The sequence below is a fragment of the Engystomops pustulosus genome, chromosome 5 (assembly GCF_040894005.1).
Source record: "Engystomops pustulosus chromosome 5, aEngPut4.maternal, whole genome shotgun sequence".
Lineage (NCBI taxonomy): Eukaryota > Metazoa > Chordata > Amphibia > Anura > Leptodactylidae > Engystomops > Engystomops pustulosus.
In genome coordinates, this window is record NC_092415.1 from 34083442 (window position 1) to 34103095 (window position 19654).

Consider the following 19654-nt stretch of genomic DNA (forward strand, 5'->3'; position numbering starts at 1 on the left):
CTTGCCTCACAGCCCCCTCTAGCTTCATGGCACCGTGGCCACAGCCTGCTACTGCTCAAGCCCGCCTTTTTGCAACATTCTACCAGCAGCCCCCACATCCCTTTTGGCCACAGCTGGCTAGCTGGCTGGCTGGCTGGCTAGCCCGCAGGCCGTCGGCAGCTCAGCCCCTCCAGCGGGCTAGTTACACCCGCTTCTTTGGCACACTTCACTTCTGCTGGCCCTCCCCACTAGCCCCTGCTCAAGGCCTGAGCCTTTCAGCTGCGGCCTCATATTAACTCTCACCTTTCCAGGTGGCAGGCTGCAGGGGGCCAACCAAGGCCTTGCAGCGGGAACACCCAGCTAGAGGCCGTGGTGACGGTGTGGGGGGTGGGTGGGCGTCTCAGAGGCCTTGGTGGGCCAGCCTCTTCCTGCTCGGGGATGCGTCAAGGCAACATATATTCGGGGACTGGCAGCTCCGCGCTGGAGGGGGGTGGACCTTGGAGGGAGGTAGAGGACAAAAAGTAATCAAACGGTCTACAGCACCCGCGCTTCCCAGGAGGTCTCCCATCCAAGTACTGTCCGAGCCCGACCCTGCTTTGCTTCCGAGATCGGACGAGATCGGGCGTATTCAGGGTGGTATGGCCGGTAGACGCTACCTCATGCTTCCCTGCCTCCCCAAAAAGGCGGCCATTCTGACAACATGCTGCCCCAAAGCACCGGCCTAGCACGGCCCTGGGCCAAGCCGCTCCCGTGCCTCGGGTACACCAGGGACACACAACAGGATGGGGGGTGGGGGAAGGGCTCCTCCTCTTTGGCCAGCGGCAAAACTTTGGCCTTTCTATACCTCCGCGCCGGCAAAGTGCAACTGCAAGGGCTGGCTGTAGCCCCTGTCATGACAGCTGTTGTTGAGCAATCAAACCCCCTCACCGTGGCAACTCTCCACCTGAGCGGCCAGCCGCCTTTCTCCATGGCCTAAAAACTGCTTTTGGGTGGAAGCTGTTTGGAAAGCACAACCAGCAGGCTCCAGCCACCTGGGATGGAGACAAAACAGGTGACATAGTTGCCAGCCATTGGCAGCTGCTTTTACCACCCACAGCTTCCCTGTACTGGGACGCGTGGCTTGCTAACAGGCTGGGCTGGGGCGGCTGGCGCCGCCGGCTGGCTGGATAACTGGCTGGCTGTGGAAATCGGACAGCCGCCTAGCGCCCATGGGGGCTTGGGGATTAAGCCCCCAGTTTACGCAACTTTTTGGCTTGAAAAACGGCGCAAAACAAAGGTGGCGTCACAGGTTTTTGACACTTTTTGCCAGCAAAAAGCCGCAAGGAGCATTTCATGCCAAACCCCCCGCACAGCACTGAGACACAAATGTCGCATTCGCTCGCCTCCTGCCAGGCCGCGCAAAGCAGGATTTAGCAATTGACCCTTTTCAAAGGCAACGCTTGCCTCACTGTGTTTGTCACTCTGCAAGGCGGCTAAAACAGCCACAAAGTTTTCTGCAAATCTACCCCTTTTCCCCCGAAAAGCTGACAAATACAAGGGAAAAAAAGACAAAAGACAAAACTAAATGACCCCCTTAAAACAGTGCCAAAGATGCCTGTCTGATAATAAAAAGAATCCTTCTTTATTTATATAGCGCCTACACATTACGCAGCGCTGCACAAAGCTAGATGACAAATGCCCCCCCTTGCCTCCAGCCCTATGGGAGACGCTGGGGGTTGAAATTTGGGGCAGAAGTAAGAGGAATAAACAAGAACGCTGGTGGGCGCCTTGCTCTTGAGGTATCCCCGCAGTTGAAAAGTGACAGGGGGGGGGCCAAGGCGACTGCTAGGGCTTTGCAAGGGTTAAAGAGTGCAAGAGAGAAAGCAAGTGAAAAGAAGCAAGCGTGCAAAGTAAATGTAAAATAGGCATAGAGGACAGTGACCCCTGCTGGTTGAAGGGAGGAAAAGCAAAAGCCTACAGCACCTGGTATTCCCAGGCGGTCTCCCATCCAAGTACTAACCAGGCCCGACCCTGCTTAGCTTCCGAGATCAGACGAGATCGGGCGTGTTCAGGGTGGTGTGGCCGTAGGCAGAGACAGGCCTCTCACTTGCTGCTCTTGTACTGCAGCCTGACGCCTGCTGCTTCTTCCACTGGGCTCAAGCTTGGCCCTTTTTTTTTTTCTTTTTTCTTCTTCTTCTTCTTCTCTTCTTTTACATGGCCTGGCTCTGTGCAGCACAGCAAAGCCACCCAGCACAGCCTACTTGCTTGCCTCACAGCCCCCTCTAGCTTCATGGCACCGTGGCCACAGCCTGCTACTGCTCAAGCCCGCCTTTTTGCAACATTCTACCAGCAGCCCCCACATCCCTTTTGGCCACAGCTGGCTAGCTGGCTGGCTGGCTGGCTAGCCCGCAGGCCGTCGGCAGCTCAGCCCCTCCAGCGGGCTAGTTACACCCGCTTCTTTGGCACACTTCACTTCTGCTGGCCCTCCCCACTAGCCCCTGCTCAAGGCCTGAGCCTTTCAGCTGCGGCCTCATATTAACTCTCACCTTTCCAGGTGGCAGGCTGCAGGGGGCCAACCAAGGCCTTGCAGCGGGAACACCCAGCTAGAGGCCGTGGTGACGGTGTGGGGGGTGGGTGGGCGTCTCAGAGGCCTTGGTGAGCCAGCCTCTTCCTGCTCGGGGATGCGTCAAGGCAACATATATTCGGGGACTGGCAGCTCCGCGCTGGAGGGGGGTGGACCTTGGAGGGAGGTAGAGGACAAAAAGTAATCAAACGGTCTACAGCACCCGCGCTTCCCAGGAGGTCTCCCATCCAAGTACTGTCCGAGCCCGACCCTGCTTTGCTTCCGAGATCGGGCGTATTCAGGGTGGTATGGCCGGTAGACGCTACCTCATGCTTCCCTGCCTCCCCAAAAAGGCGGCCATTCTGACAACGTGCTGCCCCAAAGCACCGGCCTAGCACGGCCCTGGGCCAAGCCGCTCCCGTGCCTCGGGTACACCAGGGACACACAACAGGATGGGGGGTGGGGGAAGGGCTCCTCCTCTTTGGCCAGCGGCAAAACTTTGGCCTTTCTATACCTCCGCGCCGGCAAAGTGCAACTGCAAGGGCTGGCTGTAGCCCCTGTCATGACAGCTGTTGTTGAGCAATCAAACCCCCTCACCGTGGCAACTCTCCACCTGAGCGGCCAGCCGCCTTTCTCCATGGCCTAAAATCTGCTTTTGGGTGGAAGCTGTTTGGAAAGCACAACCAGCAGGCTCCAGCCACCTGGGATGGAGACAAAACAGGTGACATAGTTGCCAGCCATTGGCAGCTGCTTTTACCACCCACAGCTTCCCTGTACTGGGACGCGTGGCTTGCTAACAGGCTGGGCTGGGGCGGCTGGCGCCGCCGGCTGGCTGGATAACTGGCTGGCTGGATAACTGGCTGGCTGTGGAAATCGGACAGCCGCCTAGCGCCCATGGGGGCTTGGGGATTAAGCCCCCAGTTTACGCAACTTTTTGGCTTGAAAAACGGCGCAAAACAAAGGTGGCGTCACAGGTTTTTGACACTTTTTGCCAGCAAAAAGCCGCAAGGAGCATTTCATGCCAAACCCCCCGCACAGCACTGAGACACAAATGTCGCATTCGCTCGCCTCCTGCCAGGCCGCGCAAAGCAGGATTTAGCAATTGACCCTTTTCAAAGGCAACGCTTGCCTCACTGTGTTTGTCACTCTGCAAGGCGGCTAAAACAGCCACAAAGTTTTCTGCAAATCTACCCCTTTTCCCCCGAAAAGCTGACAAATACAAGGGAAAAAAAGACAAAAGACAAAACTAAATGACCCCCTTAAAACAGTGCCAAAGATGCCTGTCTGATAATAAAAAGAATCCTTCTTTATTTATATAGCGCCTACACATTACGCAGCGCTGCACAAAGCTAGATGACAAATGCCCCCCCTTGCCTCCAGCCCTATGGGAGACGCTGGGGGTTGAAATTTGGGGCAGAAGTAAGAGGAATAAACAAGAACGCTGGTGGGCGCCTTGCTCTTGAGGTATCCCCGCAGTTGAAAAGTGACAGGGGGGGGGCCAAGGCGACTGCTAGGGCTTTGCAAGGGTTAAAGAGTGCAAGAGAGAAAGCAAGTGAAAAGAAGCAAGCGTGCAAAGTAAATGTAAAATAGGCATAGAGGACAGTGACCCCTGCTGGTTGAAGGGAGGAAAAGCAAAAGCCTACAGCACCTGGTATTCCCAGGCGGTCTCCCATCCAAGTACTAACCAGGCCCGACCCTGCTTAGCTTCCGAGATCAGACGAGATCGGGCGTGTTCAGGGTGGTGTGGCCGTAGGCAGAGACAGGCCTCTCACTTGCTGCTCTTGTACTGCAGCCTGACGCCTGCTGCTTCTTCCACTGGGCTCAAGCTTGGCCCTTTTTTTTTTTCTTTTTTCTTCTTCTTCTTCTTCTCTTCTTTTACATGGCCTGGCTCTGTGCAGCACAGCAAAGCCACCCAGCACAGCCTACTTGCTTGCCTCACAGCCCCCTCTAGCTTCATGGCACCGTGGCCACAGCCTGCTACTGCTCAAGCCCGCCTTTTTGCAACATTCTACCAGCAGCCCCCACATCCCTTTTGGCCACAGCTGGCTAGCTGGCTGGCTGGCTGGCTAGCCCGCAGGCCGTCGGCAGCTCAGCCCCTCCAGCGGGCTAGTTACACCCGCTTCTTTGGCACACTTCACTTCTGCTGGCCCTCCCCACTAGCCCCTGCTCAAGGCCTGAGCCTTTCAGCTGCGGCCTCATATTAACTCTCACCTTTCCAGGTGGCAGGCTGCAGGGGGCCAACCAAGGCCTTGCAGCGGGAACACCCAGCTAGAGGCCGTGGTGACGGTGTGGGGGGTGGGTGGGCGTCTCAGAGGCCTTGGTGGGCCAGCCTCTTCCTGCTCGGGGATGCGTCAAGGCAACATATATTCGGGGACTGGCAGCTCCGCGCTGGAGGGGGGTGGACCTTGGAGGGAGGTAGAGGACAAAAAGTAATCAAACGGTCTACAGCACCCGCGCTTCCCAGGAGGTCTCCCATCCAAGTACTGTCCGAGCCCGACCCTGCTTTGCTTCCGAGATCGGGCGTATTCAGGGTGGTATGGCCGGTAGACGCTACCTCATGCTTCCCTGCCTCCCCAAAAAGGCGTCCATTCTGACAACGTGCTGCCCCAAAGCACCGGCCTAGCACGGCCCTGGGCCAAGCCGCTCCCGTGCCTCGGGTACACCAGGGACACACAACAGGATGGGGGGTGGGGGAAGGGCTCCTCCTCTTTGGCCAGCGGCAAAACTTTGGCCTTTCTATACCTCCGCGCCGGCAAAGTGCAACTGCAAGGGCTGGCTGTAGCCCCTGTCATGACAGCTGTTGTTGAGCAATCAAACCCCCTCACCGTGGCAACTCTCCACCTGAGCGGCCAGCCGCCTTTCTCCATGGCCTAAAATCTGCTTTTGGGTGGAAGCTGTTTGGAAAGCACAACCAGCAGGCTCCAGCCACCTGGGATGGAGACAAAACAGGTGACATAGTTGCCAGCCATTGGCAGCTGCTTTTACCACCCACAGCTTCCCTGTACTGGGACGCGTGGCTTGCTAACAGGCTGGGCTGGGGCGGCTGGCGCCGCCGGCTGGCTGGATAACTGGCTGGCTGGATAACTGGCTGGCTGTGGAAATCGGACAGCCGCCTAGCGCCCATGGGGGCTTGGGGATTAAGCCCCCAGTTTACGCAACTTTTTGGCTTGAAAAACGGCGCAAAACAAAGGTGGCGTCACAGGTTTTTGACACTTTTTGCCAGCAAAAAGCCGCAAGGAGCATTTCATGCCAAACCCCCCGCACAGCACTGAGACACAAATGTCGCATTCGCTCGCCTCCTGCCAGGCCGCGCAAAGCAGGATTTAGCAATTGACCCTTTTCAAAGGCAACGCTTGCCTCACTGTGTTTGTCACTCTGCAAGGCGGCTAAAACAGCCACAAAGTTTTCTGCAAATCTACCCCTTTTCCCCCGAAAAGCTGACAAATACAAGGGAAAAAAAGACAAAAGACAAAACTAAATGACCCCCTTAAAACAGTGCCAAAGATGCCTGTCTGATAATAAAAAGAATCCTTCTTTATTTATATAGCGCCTACACATTACGCAGCGCTGCACAAAGCTAGATGACAAATGCCCCCCCTTGCCTCCAGCCCTATGGGAGACGCTGGGGGTTGAAATTTGGGGCAGAAGTAAGAGGAATAAACAAGAACGCTGGTGGGCGCCTTGCTCTTGAGGTATCCCCGCAGTTGAAAAGTGACAGGGGGGGGGCCAAGGCGACTGCTAGGGCTTTGCAAGGGTTAAAGAGTGCAAGAGAGAAAGCAAGTGAAAAGAAGCAAGCGTGCAAAGTAAATGTAAAATAGGCATAGAGGACAGTGACCCCTGCTGGTTGAAGGGAGGAAAAGCAAAAGCCTACAGCACCTGGTATTCCCAGGCGGTCTCCCATCCAAGTACTAACCAGGCCCGACCCTGCTTAGCTTCCGAGATCAGACGAGATCGGGCGTGTTCAGGGTGGTGTGGCCGTAGGCAGAGACAGGCCTCTCACTTGCTGCTCTTGTACTGCAGCCTGACGCCTGCTGCTTCTTCCACTGGGCTCAAGCTTGGCCCTTTTTTTTTTTCTTTTTTCTTCTTCTTCTTCTTCTCTTCTTTTACATGGCCTGGCTCTGTGCAGCACAGCAAAGCCACCCAGCACAGCCTACTTGCTTGCCTCACAGCCCCCTCTAGCTTCATGGCACCGTGGCCACAGCCTGCTACTGCTCAAGCCCGCCTTTTTGCAACATTCTACCAGCAGCCCCCACATCCCTTTTGGCCACAGCTGGCTAGCTGGCTGGCTGGCTGGCTGGCTGGCTGGCTAGCCCGCAGGCCGTCGGCAGCTCAGCCCCTCCAGCGGGCTAGTTACACCCGCTTCTTTGGCACACTTCACTTCTGCTGGCCCTCCCCACTAGCCCCTGCTCAAGGCCTGAGCCTTTCAGCTGCGGCCTCATATTAACTCTCACCTTTCCAGGTGGCAGGCTGCAGGGGGCCAACCAAGGCCTTGCAGCGGGAACACCCAGCTAGAGGCCGTGGTGACGGTGTGGGGGGTGGGTGGGCGTCTCAGAGGCCTTGGTGAGCCAGCCTCTTCCTGCTCGGGGATGCGTCAAGGCAACATATATTCGGGGACTGGCAGCTCCGCGCTGGAGGGGGGTGGACCTTGGAGGGAGGTAGAGGACAAAAAGTAATCAAACGGTCTACAGCACCCGCGCTTCCCAGGAGGTCTCCCATCCAAGTACTGTCCGAGCCCGACCCTGCTTTGCTTCCGAGATCGGACGAGATCGGGCGTATTCAGGGTGGTATGGCCGGTAGACGCTACCTCATGCTTCCCTGCCTCCCCAAAAAGGCGGCCATTCTGACAACGTGCTGCCCCAAAGCACCGGCCTAGCACGGCCCTGGGCCAAGCCGCTCCCGTGCCTCGGGTACACCAGGGACACACAACAGGATGGGGGGTGGGGGAAGGGCTCCTCCTCTTTGGCCAGCGGCAAAACTTTGGCCTTTCTATACCTCCGCGCCGGCAAAGTGCAACTGCAAGGGCTGGCTGTAGCCCCTGTCATGACAGCTGTTGTTGAGCAATCAAACCCCCTCACCGTGGCAACTCTCCACCTGAGCGGCCAGCCGCCTTTCTCCATGGCCTAAAATCTGCTTTTGGGTGGAAGCTGTTTGGAAAGCACAACCAGCAGGCTCCAGCCACCTGGGATGGAGACAAAACAGGTGACATAGTTGCCAGCCATTGGCAGCTGCTTTTACCACCCACAGCTTCCCTGTACTGGGACGCGTGGCTTGCTAACAGGCTGGGCTGGGGCGGCTGGCGCCGCCGGCTGGCTGGATAACTGGCTGGCTGGATAACTGGCTGGCTGTGGAAATCGGACAGCCGCCTAGCGCCCATGGGGGCTTGGGGATTAAGCCCCCAGTTTACGCAACTTTTTGGCTTGAAAAACGGCGCAAAACAAAGGTGGCGTCACAGGTTTTTGACACTTTTTGCCAGCAAAAAGCCGCAAGGAGCATTTCATGCCAAACCCCCCGCACAGCACTGAGACACAAATGTCGCATTCGCTCGCCTCCTGCCAGGCCGCGCAAAGCAGGATTTAGCAATTGACCCTTTTCAAAGGCAACGCTTGCCTCACTGTGTTTGTCACTCTGCAAGGCGGCTAAAACAGCCACAAAGTTTTCTGCAAATCTACCCCTTTTCCCCCGAAAAGCTGACAAATACAAGGGAAAAAAAGACAAAAGACAAAACTAAATGACCCCCTTAAAACAGTGCCAAAGATGCCTGTCTGATAATAAAAAGAATCCTTCTTTATTTATATAGCGCCTACACATTACGCAGCGCTGCACAAAGCTAGATGACAAATGCCCCCCCTTGCCTCCAGCCCTATGGGAGACGCTGGGGGTTGAAATTTGGGGCAGAAGTAAGAGGAATAAACAAGAACGCTGGTGGGCGCCTTGCTCTTGAGGTATCCCCGCAGTTGAAAAGTGACAGGGGGGGGGCCAAGGCGACTGCTAGGGCTTTGCAAGGGTTAAAGAGTGCAAGAGAGAAAGCAAGTGAAAAGAAGCAAGCGTGCAAAGTAAATGTAAAATAGGCATAGAGGACAGTGACCCCTGCTGGTTGAAGGGAGGAAAAGCAAAAGCCTACAGCACCTGGTATTCCCAGGCGGTCTCCCATCCAAGTACTAACCAGGCCCAACCCTGCTTAGCTTCCGAGATCAGACGAGATCGGGCGTGTTCAGGGTGGTGTGGCCGTAGGCAGAGACAGGCCTCTCACTTGCTGCTCTTGTACTGCAGCCTGACGCCTGCTGCTTCTTCCACTGGGCTCAAGCTTGGCCCTTTTTTTTTTTCTTTTTTCTTCTTCTTCTTCTTCTCTTCTTTTACATGGCCTGGCTCTGTGCAGCACAGCAAAGCCACCCAGCACAGCCTACTTGCTTGCCTCACAGCCCCCTCTAGCTTCATGGCACCGTGGCCACAGCCTGCTACTGCTCAAGCCCGCCTTTTTGCAACATTCTACCAGCAGCCCCCACATCCCTTTTGGCCACAGCTGGCTAGCTGGCTGGCTGGCTGGCTAGCCCGCAGGCCGTCGGCAGCTCAGCCCCTCCAGCGGGCTAGTTACACCCGCTTCTTTGGCACACTTCACTTCTGCTGGCCCTCCCCACTAGCCCCTGCTCAAGGCCTGAGCCTTTCAGCTGCGGCCTCATATTAACTCTCACCTTTCCAGGTGGCAGGCTGCAGGGGGCCAACCAAGGCCTTGCAGCGGGAACACCCAGCTAGAGGCCGTGGTGACGGTGTGGGGGGTGGGTGGGCGTCTCAGAGGCCTTGGTGAGCCAGCCTCTTCCTGCTCAGGGATGCGTCAAGGCAACATATATTCGGGGACTGGCAGCTCCGCGCTGGAGGGGGGTGGACCTTGGAGGGAGGTAGAGGACAAAAAGTAATCAAACGGTCTACAGCACCCGCGCTTCCCAGGAGGTCTCCCATCCAAGTACTGTCCGAGCCCGACCCTGCTTTGCTTCCGAGATCGGACGAGATCGGGCGTATTCAGGGTGGTATGGCCGGTAGACGCTACCTCATGCTTCCCTGCCTCCCCAAAAAGGCGGCCATTCTGACAACGTGCTGCCCCAAAGCACCGGCCTAGCACGGCCCTGGGCCAAGCCGCTCCCGTGCCTCGGGTACACCAGGGACACACAACAGGATGGGGGGTGGGGGAAGGGCTCCTCCTCTTTGGCCAGCGGCAAAACTTTGGCCTTTCTATACCTCCGCGCCGGCAAAGTGCAACTGCAAGGGCTGGCTGTAGCCCCTGTCATGACAGCTGTTGTTGAGCAATCAAACCCCCTCACCGTGGCAACTCTCCACCTGAGCGGCCAGCCGCCTTTCTCCATGGCCTAAAATCTGCTTTTGGGTGGAAGCTGTTTGGAAAGCACAACCAGCAGGCTCCAGCCACCTGGGATGGAGACAAAACAGGTGACATAGTTGCCAGCCATTGGCAGCTGCTTTTACCACCCACAGCTTCCCTGTACTGGGACGCGTGGCTTGCTAACAGGCTGGGCTGGGGCGGCTGGCGCCGCCGGCTGGCTGGATAACTGGCTGGCTGGATAACTGGCTGGCTGTGGAAATCGGACAGCCGCCTAGCGCCCATGGGGGCTTGGGGATTAAGCCCCCAGTTTACGCAACTTTTTGGCTTGAAAAACGGCGCAAAACAAAGGTGGCGTCACAGGTTTTTGACACTTTTTGCCAGCAAAAAGCCGCAAGGAGCATTTCATGCCAAACCCCCCGCACAGCACTGAGACACAAATGTCGCATTCGCTCGCCTCCTGCCAGGCCGCGCAAAGCAGGATTTAGCAATTGACCCTTTTCAAAGGCAACGCTTGCCTCACTGTGTTTGTCACTCTGCAAGGCGGCTAAAACAGCCACAAAGTTTTCTGCAAATCTACCCCTTTTCCCCCGAAAAGCTGACAAATACAAGGGAAAAAAAGACAAAAGACAAAACTAAATGACCCCCTTAAAACAGTGCCAAAGATGCCTGTCTGATAATAAAAAGAATCCTTCTTTATTTATATAGCGCCTACACATTACGCAGCGCTGCACAAAGCTAGATGACAAATGCCCCCCCTTGCCTCCAGCCCTATGGGAGACGCTGGGGGTTGAAATTTGGGGCAGAAGTAAGAGGAATAAACAAGAACGCTGGTGGGCGCCTTGCTCTTGAGGTATCCCCGCAGTTGAAAAGTGACAGGGGGGGGCCAAGGCGACTGCTAGGGCTTTGCAAGGGTTAAAGAGTGCAAGAGAGAAAGCAAGTGAAAAGAAGCAAGCGTGCAAAGTAAATGTAAAATAGGCATAGAGGACAGTGACCCCTGCTGGTTGAAGGGAGGAAAAGCAAAAGCCTACAGCACCTGGTATTCCCAGGCGGTCTCCCATCCAAGTACTAACCAGGCCCGACCCTGCTTAGCTTCCGAGATCAGACGAGATCGGGCGTGTTCAGGGTGGTGTGGCCGTAGGCAGAGACAGGCCTCTCACTTGCTGCTCTTGTACTGCAGCCTGACGCCTACTGCTTCTTCCACTGGGCTCAAGCTTGGCCCTTTTTTTTTTTCTTTTTTCTTCTTCTTCTTCTTCTCTTCTTTTACATGGCCTGGCTCTGTGCAGCACAGCAAAGCCACCCAGCACAGCCTACTTGCTTGCCTCACAGCCCCCTCTAGCTTCATGGCACCGTGGCCACAGCCTGCTACTGCTCAAGCCCGCCTTTTTGCAACATTCTACCAGCAGCCCCCACATCCCTTTTGGCCACAGCTGGCTAGCTGGCTGGCTGGCTGGCTAGCCCGCAGGCCGTCGGCAGCTCAGCCCCTCCAGCGGGCTAGTTACACCCGCTTCTTTGGCACACTTCACTTCTGCTGGCCCTCCCCACTAGCCCCTGCTCAAGGCCTGAGCCTTTCAGCTGCGGCCTCATATTAACTCTCACCTTTCCAGGTGGCAGGCTGCAGGGGGCCAACCAAGGCCTTGCAGCGGGAACACCCAGCTAGAGGCCGTGGTGACGGTGTGGGGGGTGGGTGGGCGTCTCAGAGGCCTTGGTGGGCCAGCCTCTTCCTGCTCGGGGATGCGTCAAGGCAACATATATTCGGGGACTGGCAGCTCCGCGCTGGAGGGGGGTGGACCTTGGAGGGAGGTAGAGGACAAAAAGTAATCAAACGGTCTACAGCACCCGCGCTTCCCAGGAGGTCTCCCATCCAAGTACTGTCCGAGCCCGACCCTGCTTTGCTTCCGAGATCGGGCGTATTCAGGGTGGTATGGCCGGTAGACGCTACCTCATGCTTCCCTGCCTCCCCAAAAAGGCGGCCATTCTGACAACGTGCTGCCCCAAAGCACCGGCCTAGCACGGCCCTGGGCCAAGCCGCTCCCGTGCCTCGGGTACACCAGGGACACACAACAGGATGGGGGGTGGGGGAAGGGCTCCTCCTCTTTGGCCAGCGGCAAAACTTTGGCCTTTCTATACCTCCGCGCCGGCAAAGTGCAACTGCAAGGGCTGGCTGTAGCCCCTGTCATGACAGCTGTTGTTGAGCAATCAAACCCCCTCACCGTGGCAACTCTCCACCTGAGCGGCCAGCCGCCTTTCTCCATGGCCTAAAATCTGCTTTTGGGTGGAAGCTGTTTGGAAAGCACAACCAGCAGGCTCCAGCCACCTGGGATGGAGACAAAACAGGTGACATAGTTGCCAGCCATTGGCAGCTGCTTTTACCACCCACAGCTTCCCTGTACTGGGACGCGTGGCTTGCTAACAGGCTGGGCTGGGGCGGCTGGCGCCGCCGGCTGGCTGGATAACTGGCTGGCTGGATAACTGGCTGGCTGTGGAAATCGGACAGCCGCCTAGCGCCCATGGGGGCTTGGGGATTAAGCCCCCAGTTTACGCAACTTTTTGGCTTGAAAAACGGCGCAAAACAAAGGTGGCGTCACAGGTTTTTGACACTTTTTGCCAGCAAAAAGCCGCAAGGAGCATTTCATGCCAAACCCCCCGCACAGCACTGAGACACAAATGTCGCATTCGCTCGCCTCCTGCCAGGCCGCGCAAAGCAGGATTTAGCAATTGACCCTTTTCAAAGGCAACGCTTGCCTCACTGTGTTTGTCACTCTGCAAGGCGGCTAAAACAGCCACAAAGTTTTCTGCAAATCTACCCCTTTTCCCCCGAAAAGCTGACAAATACAAGGGAAAAAAAGACAAAAGACAAAACTAAATGACCCCCTTAAAACAGTGCCAAAGATGCCTGTCTGATAATAAAAAGAATCCTTCTTTATTTATATAGCGCCTACACATTACGCAGCGCTGCACAAAGCTAGATGACAAATGCCCCCCCTTGCCTCCAGCCCTATGGGAGACGCTGGGGGTTGAAATTTGGGGCAGAAGTAAGAGGAATAAACAAGAACGCTGGTGGGCGCCTTGCTCTTGAGGTATCCCCGCAGTTGAAAAGTGACAGGGGGGGGCCAAGGCGACTGCTAGGGCTTTGCAAGGGTTAAAGAGTGCAAGAGAGAAAGCAAGTGAAAAGAAGCAAGCGTGCAAAGTAAATGTAAAATAGGCATAGAGGACAGTGACCCCTGCTGGTTGAAGGGAGGAAAAGCAAAAGCCTACAGCACCTGGTATTCCCAGGCGGTCTCCCATCCAAGTACTAACCAGGCCCGACCCTGCTTAGCTTCCGAGATCAGACGAGATCGGGCGTGTTCAGGGTGGTGTGGCCGTAGGCAGAGACAGGCCTCTCACTTGCTGCTCTTGTACTGCAGCCTGACGCCTACTGCTTCTTCCACTGGGCTCAAGCTTGGCCCTTTTTTTTTTTCTTTTTTCTTCTTCTTCTTCTTCTCTTCTTTTACATGGCCTGGCTCTGTGCAGCACAGCAAAGCCACCCAGCACAGCCTACTTGCTTGCCTCACAGCCCCCTCTAGCTTCATGGCACCGTGGCCACAGCCTGCTACTGCTCAAGCCCGCCTTTTTGCAACATTCTACCAGCAGCCCCCACATCCCTTTTGGCCACAGCTGGCTAGCTGGCTGGCTGGCTGGCTAGCCCGCAGGCCGTCGGCAGCTCAGCCCCTCCAGCGGGCTAGTTACACCCGCTTCTTTGGCACACTTCACTTCTGCTGGCCCTCCCCACTAGCCCCTGCTCAAGGCCTGAGCCTTTCAGCTGCGGCCTCATATTAACTCTCACCTTTCCAGGTGGCAGGCTGCAGGGGGCCAACCAAGGCCTTGCAGCGGGAACACCCAGCTAGAGGCCGTGGTGACGGTGTGGGGGGTGGGTGGGCGTCTCAGAGGCCTTGGTGGGCCAGCCTCTTCCTGCTCGGGGATGCGTCAAGGCAACATATATTCGGGGACTGGCAGCTCCGCGCTGGAGGGGGGTGGACCTTGGAGGGAGGTAGAGGACAAAAAGTAATCAAACGGTCTACAGCACCCGCGCTTCCCAGGAGGTCTCCCATCCAAGTACTGTCCGAGCCCGACCCTGCTTTGCTTCCGAGATCGGGCGTATTCAGGGTGGTATGGCCGGTAGACGCTACCTCATGCTTCCCTGCCTCCCCAAAAAGGCGTCCATTCTGACAACGTGCTGCCCCAAAGCACCGGCCTAGCACGGCCCTGGGCCAAGCCGCTCCCGTGCCTCGGGTACACCAGGGACACACAACAGGATGGGGGGTGGGGGAAGGGCTCCTCCTCTTTGGCCAGCGGCAAAACTTTGGCCTTTCTATACCTCCGCGCCGGCAAAGTGCAACTGCAAGGGCTGGCTGTAGCCCCTGTCATGACAGCTGTTGTTGAGCAATCAAACCCCCTCACCGTGGCAACTCTCCACCTGAGCGGCCAGCCGCCTTTCTCCATGGCCTAAAATCTGCTTTTGGGTGGAAGCTGTTTGGAAAGCACAACCAGCAGGCTCCAGCCACCTGGGATGGAGACAAAACAGGTGACATAGTTGCCAGCCATTGGCAGCTGCTTTTACCACCCACAGCTTCCCTGTACTGGGACGCGTGGCTTGCTAACAGGCTGGGCTGGGGCGGCTGGCGCCGCCGGCTGGCTGGATAACTGGCTGGCTGGATAACTGGCTGGCTGTGGAAATCGGACAGCCGCCTAGCGCCCATGGGGGCTTGGGGATTAAGCCCCCAGTTTACGCAACTTTTTGGCTTGAAAAACGGCGCAAAACAAAGGTGGCGTCACAGGTTTTTGACACTTTTTGCCAGCAAAAAGCCGCAAGGAGCATTTCATGCCAAACCCCCCGCACAGCACTGAGACACAAATGTCGCATTCGCTCGCCTCCTGCCAGGCCGCGCAAAGCAGGATTTAGCAATTGACCCTTTTCAAAGGCAACGCTTGCCTCACTGTGTTTGTCACTCTGCAAGGCGGCTAAAACAGCCACAAAGTTTTCTGCAAATCTACCCCTTTTCCCCCGAAAAGCTGACAAATACAAGGGAAAAAAAGACAAAAGACAAAACTAAATGACCCCCTTAAAACAGTGCCAAAGATGCCTGTCTGATAATAAAAAGAATCCTTCTTTATTTATATAGCGCCTACACATTACGCAGCGCTGCACAAAGCTAGATGACAAATGCCCCCCCTTGCCTCCAGCCCTATGGGAGACGCTGGGGGTTGAAATTTGGGGCAGAAGTAAGAGGAATAAACAAGAACGCTGGTGGGCGCCTTGCTCTTGAGTTATCCCCGCAGTTGAAAAGTGACAGGGGGGGGGCCAAGGCGACTGCTAGGGCTTTGCAAGGGTTAAAGAGTGCAAGAGAGAAAGCAAGTGAAAAGAAGCAAGCGTGCAAAGTAAATGTAAAATAGGCATAGAGGACAGTGACCCCTGCTGGTTGAAGGGAGGAAAAGCAAAAGCCTACAGCACCTGGTATTCCCAGGCGGTCTCCCATCCAAGTACTAACCAGGCCCGACCCTGCTTAGCTTCCGAGATCAGACGAGATCGGGCGTGTTCAGGGTGGTGTGGCCGTAGGCAGAGACAGGCCTCTCACTTGCTGCTCTTGTACTGCAGCCTGACGCCTGCTGCTTCTTCCACTGGGCTCAAGCTTGGCCCTTTTTTTTTTTCTTTTTTCTTCTTCTTCTTCTTCTCTTCTTTTACATGGCCTGGCTCTGTGCAGCACAGCAAAGCCACCCAGCACAGCCTACTTGCTTGCCTCACAGCCCCCTCTAGCTTCATGGCACCGTGGCCACAGCCTGCTACTGCTCAAGCCCGCCTTTTTGCAACATTCTACCAGCAGCCCCCACATCCCTTTTGGCCACAGCTGGCTAGCTGGCTGGCTGGCTGGCTGGCTGGCTAGCCCGCAGGCCGTCGGCAGCTCAGCCCCTCCAGCGGGCTAGTTACACCCGCTTCTTTGGCACACTTCACTTCTGCTGGCCCTCCCCACTAGCCCCTGCTCAAGGCCTGAGCCTTTCAGCTGCGGCCTCATATTAACTCTCACCTTTCCAGGTGGCAGGCTGCAGGGGGCCAACCAAGGCCTTGCAGCGGGAACACCCAGCTAGAGGCCGTGGTGACGGTGTGGGGGGTGGGTGGGCGTCTCAGAGGCCTTGGTGAGCCAGCCTCTTCCTGCTCGGGGATGCGTCAAGGCAACATATATTCGGGGACTGGCAGCTCCGCGCTGGAGGGGGGTGGACCTTGGAGGGAGGTAGAGGACAAAAAGTAATCAAACGGTCTACAGCACCCGCGCTTCCCAGGAGGTCTCCCATCCAAGTACTGTCCGAGCCCGACCCTGCTTTGCTTCCGAGATCGGACGAGATCGGGCGTATTCAGGGTGGTATGGCCGGTAGACGCTACCTCATGCTTCCCTGCCTCCCCAAAAAGGCGGCCATTCTGACAACGTGCTGCCCCAAAGCACCGGCCTAGCACGGCCCTGGGCCAAGCCGCTCCCGTGCCTCGGGTACACCAGGGACACACAACAGGATGGGGGGTGGGGGAAGGGCTCCTCCTCTTTGGCCAGCGGCAAAACTTTGGCCTTTCTATACCTCCGCGCCGGCAAAGTGCAACTGCAAGGGCTGGCTGTAGCCCCTGTCATGACAGCTGTTGTTGAGCAATCAAACCCCCTCACCGTGGCAACTCTCCACCTGAGCGGCCAGCCGCCTTTCTCCATGGCCTAAAATCTGCTTTTGGGTGGAAGCTGTTTGGAAAGCACAACCAGCAGGCTCCAGCCACCTGGGATGGAGACAAAACAGGTGACATAGTTGCCAGCCATTGGCAGCTGCTTTTACCACCCACAGCTTCCCTGTACTGGGACGCGTGGCTTGCTAACAGGCTGGGCTGGGGCGGCTGGCGCCGCCGGCTGGCTGGATAACTGGCTGGCTGTGGAAATCGGACAGCCGCCTAGCGCCCATGGGGGCTTGGGGATTAAGCCCCCAGTTTACGCAACTTTTTGGCTTGAAAAACGGCGCAAAACAAAGGTGGCGTCACAGGTTTTTGACACTTTTTGCCAGCAAAAAGCCGCAAGGAGCATTTCATGCCAAACCCCCCGCACAGCACTGAGACACAAATGTCGCATTCGCTCGCCTCCTGCCAGGCCGCGCAAAGCAGGATTTAGCAATTGACCCTTTTCAAAGGCAACGCTTGCCTCACTGTGTTTGTCACTCTGCAAGGCGGCTAAAACAGCCACAAAGTTTTCTGCAAATCTACCCCTTTTCCCCCGAAAAGCTGACAAATACAAGGGAAAAAAAGACAAAAGACAAAACTAAATGACCCCCTTAAAACAGTGCCAAAGATGCCTGTCTGATAATAAAAAGAATCCTTCTTTATTTATATAGCGCCTACACATTACGCAGCGCTGCACAAAGCTAGATGACAAATGCCCCCCCTTGCCTCCAGCCCTATGGGAGACGCTGGGGGTTGAAATTTGGGGCAGAAGTAAGAGGAATAAACAAGAACGCTGGTGGGCGCCTTGCTCTTGAGGTATCCCCGCAGTTGAAAAGTGACAGGGGGGGGGCCAAGGCGACTGCTAGGGCTTTGCAAGGGTTAAAGAGTGCAAGAGAGAAAGCAAGTGAAAAGAAGCAAGCGTGCAAAGTAAATGTAAAATAGGCATAGAGGACAGTGACCCCTGCTGGTTGAAGGGAGGAAAAGCAAAAGCCTACAGCACCTGGTATTCCCAGGCGGTCTCCCATCCAAGTACTAACCAGGCCCGACCCTGCTTAGCTTCCGAGATCAGACGAGATCGGGCGTGTTCAGGGTGGTGTGGCCGTAGGCAGAGACAGGCCTCTCACTTGCTGCTCTTGTACTGCAGCCTGACGCCTGCTGCTTCTTCCACTGGGCTCAAGCTTGGCCCTTTTTTTTTTTCTTTTTTCTTCTTCTTCTTCTTCTCTTCTTTTACATGGCCTGGCTCTGTGCAGCACAGCAAAGCCACCCAGCACAGCCTACTTGCTTGCCTCACAGCCCCCTCTAGCTTCATGGCACCGTGGCCACAGCCTGCTACTGCTCAAGCCCGCCTTTTTGCAACATTCTACCAGCAGCCCCCACATCCCTTTTGGCCACAGCTGGCTAGCTGGCTGGCTGGCTGGCTGGCTGGCTAGCCCGCAGGCCGTCGGCAGCTCAGCCCCTCCAGCGGGCTAGTTACACCCGCTTCTTTGGCACACTTCACTTCTGCTGGCCCTCCCCACTAGCCCCTGCTCAAGGCCTGAGCCTTTCAGCTGCGGCCTCATATTAACTCTCACCTTTCCAGGTGGCAGGCTGCAGGGGGCCAACCAAGGCCTTGCAGCGGGAACACCCAGCTAGAGGCCGTGGTGACGGTGTGGGGGGTGGGTGGGCGTCTCAGAGGCCTTGGTGGGCCAGCCTCTTCCTGCTCGGGGATGCGTCAAGGCAACATATATTCGGGGACTGGCAGCTCCGCGCTGGAGGGGGGTGGACCTTGGAGGGAGGTAGAGGACAAAAAGTAATCAAACGGTCTACAGCACCCATGCTTCCCAGGAGGTCTCCCATCCAAGTACTGTCCGGGCCCGACCCTGCTTTGCTTCCGAGATCGGACGAGATCGGGCGTATTCAGGGTGGTATGGCCGGTAGACGCTACCTCATGCTTCCCTGCCTCCCCAAAAAGGCGTCCATTCTGACAACGTGCTGCCCCAAAGCACCGGCCTAGCACGGCCCTGGGCCAAGCCGCTCCCGTGCCTCGGGTACACCAGGGACACACAACAGGATGGGGGGTGGGGGAAGGGCTCCTCCTCTTTGGCCAGCGGCAAAACTTTGGCCTTTCTATACCTCCGCGCCGGCAAAGTGCAACTGCAAGGGCTGGCTGTAGCCCCTGTCATGACAGCTGTTGTTGAGCAATCAAACCCCCTCACCGTGGCAACTCTCCACCTGAGCGGCCAGCCGCCTTTCTCCATGGCCTAAAAACTGCTTTTGGGGGGAAGCTGTTTGGAAAGCACAACCAGCAGGCTCCAGCCACCTGGGATGGAGACAAAACAGGTGACATAGTTGCCAGCCATTGGCAGCTGCTTTTACCACCCACAGCTTCCCTGTACTGGGACGCGTGGCTTGCTAACAGGCTGGGCTGGGGCGGCTGGCGCCGCCGGCTGGCTGGATAACTGGCTGGCTGTGGAAATCGGACAGCCGCCTAGCGCCCATGGGGGCTTGGGGATTAAGCCCCCAGTTTACGCAACTTTTTGGCTTGAAAAACGGCGCAAAACAAAGGTGGCGTCACAGGTTTTTGACACTTTTTGCCAGCAAAAAGCCGCAAGGAGCATTTCATGCCAAACCCCCCGCACAGCACTGAGACACAAATGTCGCATTCGCTCGCCTCCTGCCAGGCCGCGCAAAGCAGGATTTAGCAATTGACCCTTTTCAAAGGCAACGCTTGCCTCACTGTGTTTGTCACTCTGCAAGGCGGCTAAAACAGCCACAAAGTTTTCTGCAAATCTACCCCTTTTCCCCCGAAAAGCTGACAAATACAAGGGAAAAAAAGACAAAAGACAAAACTAAATGACCCCCTTAAAACAGTGCCAAAGATGCCTGTCTGATAATAAAAAGAATCCTTCTTTATTTATATAGCGCCTACACATTACGCAGCGCTGCACAAAGCTAGATGACAAATGCCCCCCCTTGCCTCCAGCCCTATGGGAGACGCTGGGGGTTGAAATTTGGGGCAGAAGTAAGAGGAATAAACAAGAACGCTGGTGGGCGCCTTGCTCTTGAGGTATCCCCGCAGTTGAAAAGTGACAGGGGGGGGCCAAGG

The 19654-nt window shown here is 56.4% G+C and overlaps 13 non-coding genes and 4 pseudogenes across 13 annotated transcripts; all 17 read right to left on the reverse strand.

Moving 5' to 3' along the window:
* Positions 1-510: 510 nt before the first annotated feature.
* LOC140134395 (5S ribosomal RNA) lies at positions 511-630 on the reverse strand. Its single transcript, XR_011856256.1, has one exon. It is a non-coding gene; the product is annotated as a 5S ribosomal RNA (ribosomal RNA).
* A 1299-nt stretch (positions 631-1929) lies between these two features.
* LOC140134415 (5S ribosomal RNA) lies at positions 1930-2048 on the reverse strand. The gene has a single exon (XR_011856275.1). It is a non-coding gene; the product is annotated as a 5S ribosomal RNA (ribosomal RNA).
* A 684-nt stretch (positions 2049-2732) lies between these two features.
* Positions 2733-2842, reverse strand: LOC140134460 (5S ribosomal RNA; annotated as a pseudogene).
* A 1315-nt stretch (positions 2843-4157) lies between these two features.
* Positions 4158-4276, reverse strand: LOC140134426 (5S ribosomal RNA). The gene has a single exon (XR_011856286.1). It is a non-coding gene; the product is annotated as a 5S ribosomal RNA (ribosomal RNA).
* Positions 4277-4960: 684 nt separating this feature from the next.
* On the reverse strand, positions 4961-5070 carry LOC140134461 (5S ribosomal RNA; annotated as a pseudogene).
* A 1315-nt stretch (positions 5071-6385) lies between these two features.
* LOC140134438 (5S ribosomal RNA) lies at positions 6386-6504 on the reverse strand. The gene has a single exon (XR_011856298.1). It is a non-coding gene; the product is annotated as a 5S ribosomal RNA (ribosomal RNA).
* A 696-nt stretch (positions 6505-7200) lies between these two features.
* Positions 7201-7320, reverse strand: LOC140134396 (5S ribosomal RNA). Its single transcript, XR_011856257.1, has one exon. It is a non-coding gene; the product is annotated as a 5S ribosomal RNA (ribosomal RNA).
* A 1315-nt stretch (positions 7321-8635) lies between these two features.
* LOC140134318 (5S ribosomal RNA) lies at positions 8636-8754 on the reverse strand. Its single transcript, XR_011856181.1, has one exon. It is a non-coding gene; the product is annotated as a 5S ribosomal RNA (ribosomal RNA).
* A 684-nt stretch (positions 8755-9438) lies between these two features.
* On the reverse strand, positions 9439-9558 carry LOC140134397 (5S ribosomal RNA). The gene has a single exon (XR_011856258.1). It is a non-coding gene; the product is annotated as a 5S ribosomal RNA (ribosomal RNA).
* Positions 9559-10872: 1314 nt separating this feature from the next.
* LOC140134450 (5S ribosomal RNA) lies at positions 10873-10991 on the reverse strand. Its single transcript, XR_011856299.1, has one exon. It is a non-coding gene; the product is annotated as a 5S ribosomal RNA (ribosomal RNA).
* Positions 10992-11675: 684 nt separating this feature from the next.
* LOC140134463 (5S ribosomal RNA) lies at positions 11676-11785 on the reverse strand (annotated as a pseudogene).
* Positions 11786-13099: 1314 nt separating this feature from the next.
* LOC140134462 (5S ribosomal RNA) lies at positions 13100-13218 on the reverse strand. Its single transcript, XR_011856300.1, has one exon. It is a non-coding gene; the product is annotated as a 5S ribosomal RNA (ribosomal RNA).
* A 684-nt stretch (positions 13219-13902) lies between these two features.
* Positions 13903-14012, reverse strand: LOC140134464 (5S ribosomal RNA; annotated as a pseudogene).
* Positions 14013-15327: 1315 nt separating this feature from the next.
* Positions 15328-15446, reverse strand: LOC140134471 (5S ribosomal RNA). The gene has a single exon (XR_011856301.1). It is a non-coding gene; the product is annotated as a 5S ribosomal RNA (ribosomal RNA).
* Positions 15447-16138: 692 nt separating this feature from the next.
* LOC140134398 (5S ribosomal RNA) lies at positions 16139-16258 on the reverse strand. Its single transcript, XR_011856259.1, has one exon. It is a non-coding gene; the product is annotated as a 5S ribosomal RNA (ribosomal RNA).
* Positions 16259-17557: 1299 nt separating this feature from the next.
* Positions 17558-17676, reverse strand: LOC140134479 (5S ribosomal RNA). Its single transcript, XR_011856305.1, has one exon. It is a non-coding gene; the product is annotated as a 5S ribosomal RNA (ribosomal RNA).
* Positions 17677-18368: 692 nt separating this feature from the next.
* On the reverse strand, positions 18369-18488 carry LOC140134373 (5S ribosomal RNA). The gene has a single exon (XR_011856235.1). It is a non-coding gene; the product is annotated as a 5S ribosomal RNA (ribosomal RNA).
* Between the last annotated feature and the right edge of the window lie 1166 nt (positions 18489-19654).